We start from the raw sequence: 3,641 nt of genomic DNA, 5'->3' as shown, positions 1-3,641 counted from the left end.
GTGTTGCTTTGCATTGACTGTGATTGCATGAACACCCTGATGTATTCATCATTATGATGTCACATGGCTTGCTGCTGTGATACCTACCACACCTCATTCCATCGTAAATGTCATGGTTGCATAAATCCTCTACCCTCCTGTGTGTTGCTTCTGTGGTTTTCAACTGAAAGTGCCCATGATGCACGGTGCTACACCTACCACTGTGTCTGCAGCAACAACACCTGCCACCAGCGTTCCCTTCGCTGCACCAACTACAGGCAATCAGGTTTGGCCATTTATTTCAGCTGTTCAGATAGAGATAACTACAATGTTTTGGTAATGCACAGTATATGCTTTTTGGATTGGTGAGATTCTTATGTGTTTGTAAGCCATTGTTACATTTAGAATTTTTATTTTTGTGTATATTCTAGAGTGCTATATGTGCTTTGCTATTCATCTCAAGATGAATCAGAGGAGTTTTGCTCATTTTTAATTGGTTACCAGATGTTGCTCTTGATATTCTATCTTTAATTACTGGTAACACACCAATCCTCAAATGTATATACTTAATATTACTTAAATGCTTCCTCATTGGTCAAGAGAATTTATTTTCCTGCCATTTTTTATTATTGTGTTTAAACTTTGGCTTAGTACAGTCATCACCTTTACCTTCAGATCCACTGGAGAGAAAACAAAATATCACATTTCTTTCCAAGACATGGATATCTTTATCATTTCCCAGTGATTATATCGGAAGTTCCTTCTCATATGGACATTAGATGTGCTTGTCGTTTTGATTTTTATTTGCTTTAGGTATTTTTAGGCAGAGTTCACAAGGCAAATTACAAGTTTGGGGGGAGTCTTGAAATTATAAGGAAATGCATATGATAATTATTGTATAATATTAGGGCCATTTTGCTTTATTAAAGTGGGAATCATGCTTATAGATGAAAAGTTCCACATATATAACAACATAAACAGAATTCTCTCAAGAAACTATTTTAATCTAAAATCTTTTTTACTACTATAGATACCCCAATTATCAATAGATGAACTGAATAGCAGCATGTTTGTTTCACAGATGTAGAAGTTCCCAGTAGAACAGTAAGTTTCTTTAAGTATTAATATAAATAATATTTATAGGCTACATATTTTATTTATACAATTACACTTGCTAAAAGGCTTTGGTAAATATTTTCATTCATAGACATTGCTTGTGACGTAGAGCTTGATTTACACATTATAAATTTTCCAAATTGAAATGTGAGCGCAAATATGCAGTATGACAGCTGGTACTGTATTTTCTCAATGAGCTAACACATTCTTAAATGTTTTCCTGTTATTAAAGGAATATATGATTTGTTAGACAGAGGCACAGATTACTTTTGAATTGTAATTCTTTAACCACTTTATAGCTTCATTATTTTTGGAAATCAAACAAGAATTTTTAGAATTTGACTGATATGATTATGTTAAACACAGTAAGCACTATGCCTCTCATGTGACATTGTATTGAACTTTGAGTGACATAATTTAGTAACCGAGTCATTATTTTCATTCCAATCATGTCTCTTTTTTAAAATTTTTGTTGTTGTGGGATTTTTCTTTTTCTCCTTCACCTTCAATCTTCTCTTTGCCTGGTGCCCATCATGGCACACACTTCATTTTAGCAGTCATTCACTTAAGAACATGTGACTTCTGAAGCCATTTAAGACTCCTAGGTATTTTAATTAATTCTAGGGACTAACTGAAATAGTGTACCAACTCTGAATTGCATACCTTCATCATCGAAAGTTTGAAGTTCTCACACCTGGCATGTGTCATTTGGTAGAAGGAGGCAGCAGTTCTGTGCCCTAGTTAACTAGTCCCCCGGATCCCAGCTAGCCCTTCTTTCCTGCTGAGGACACATGGGCTTAGAACACTAAGTGTTCTGGACAGAGCAGATAGCCAACTGGACATTTAATAAATAGGTCCCCTGAATCATAAGGAAGGATTTTAAAAGGCACCTTTGAGCACATGGGATAACTGAAGGAGCTGTAAATTGTAATTGTATCCAGGGGTGTCATTTGGGATAGTGGCAACTTGGGAATAGCACTAAACATGATAATACAGGTTTTGCCAACACTTGCCCAACTTTCATGGGCTGCTTTACATCAAGGTAAACAAAAGTTGTCAAATTAACTTTCCAACAGAGCATGTTTGGGAAGAGTGATTCCTTCTTGCTTGATTTCGTTAGAAAATGTAGAGGTATTTGGCAGAACATAATCACTTCAATATGTAATAGGTGCTGAAAATTTCTCTAAAGTTCAAAAATGTAATTTTGTACAATACAATACCCAGATTTCACAGGTAGGCTATTACTGCATGGCTCTAAAACATTCAGAGAAAAAGTTGAAAGTGTATTTTATATTTGCATATTTCAAAATGTTCAGTATCAAACATGTTTTCTCAGTACATGCCAGTTGAAAGGTGGACACATGAGTGTACGCTCAACAAAAAGTATTGGCATTGAGTAGATAAATAATGCCTTAAACATTGGAGTGCATCTCTGTTAGGACAGTTCTCCACATTAGCTCTCAAAGGGTATCATAGACTATCATAGATACATGGTTCTTTCATGATCATTCTCAAAAGCCCCATTTCAATATGAAATTCACATTGGGGATATTTTGGCACTGTTAACAGACAGAACTGGAACAAGACCCACCACATTCTCCTGACTCTTCGTTCAATAACCTTTCAATATTTCTCACTCTTTCTTTCTTTTTTTTTTCCATTTCAGCTGAAATTCTGAACAGCAGAGTTATGGAGTATCAGAATCTTTCCACGGAAACCTCCATATGGCCTTTCTATATATTTTCTCGTATGTCTTATTCTACCAACACAACAATAAGCGTGTTGCAGTCAATGTATTAAGCAAAGCAAACCTGCCAGCCAGCAAATTCAGATAAAAAATAAAGCATTAAAAATCAATGGAGATGTTAAAACAACACGAATAGAAAACTAGTAACTACCATCCATCCTATTTGAATTATCAAGCAGAACATGACCATAACATTTGGTAACTTGTTACATTACTCTTTGTGATTTTCTAGTAACCATGCTAAGTGTATTTCCACAGTGAGCTGTTGGCTTACTATATACATTCTTGGTGGATAAATTGTTCATCTGTTTTTGAAGTGTTACCTTACTGTTTTGTTTACAAGATAGTCTATTGGTTTGATTCAGGATGTAACAAATATATTCAGTACCATTTCTTGTATTGTGTTGTGCTGTGTTAGGTTTTTACATACTGTAGTGTTTTGCCGTATATGTGTGGTGTTTGATTTCAACTAAAGTGTTATTAGTGGGGAACAGAACTATATGTGCTTAAAACCATGACAGGTTCATGCAAATATGCTCTCTTTCTTTAGAATATTTCTGTAGGTTTCTTGGGACTGACATTTAAAACGCCTCATTTTTGAATGTGCACAAAACCTGTTCATTAACATGCATGTGTATAATTTGTACCTGCAGATCTGATGTTGCATAATACAATCAAATTGCTAGATTTTTTAAAGAGAGAAATAATTACCTGCACAAAGCAGAGAACTTCATAAAACATTAACCCCTATTTCACTCTTCTTAAATAGCTTGGAAAATAAGACTTTACCTTTAAATGA

At 34.8% G+C, this 3,641-nt stretch overlaps 1 long non-coding RNA gene across 1 annotated transcript; it reads left to right on the top strand.

Annotated features, from left to right (window-relative positions):
* Positions 1 to 158: 158 nt before the first annotated feature.
* Positions 159 to 3,244, top strand: LOC112618057. Its single transcript, XR_003118013.1, has 2 exons — positions 159 to 265; positions 2,762 to 3,244. It is a non-coding gene; the product is annotated as an uncharacterized LOC112618057 (long non-coding RNA).
* Positions 3,245 to 3,641: the final 397 nt, after the last annotated feature.

Source organism: Theropithecus gelada, unplaced genomic scaffold, assembly GCF_003255815.1.
Source record: "Theropithecus gelada isolate Dixy unplaced genomic scaffold, Tgel_1.0 HiC_scaffold_879, whole genome shotgun sequence".
NCBI classification, from domain to species: Eukaryota; Metazoa; Chordata; class Mammalia; order Primates; family Cercopithecidae; genus Theropithecus; species Theropithecus gelada.
This window is presented reverse-complemented; position numbering and strand designations above follow the sequence as displayed.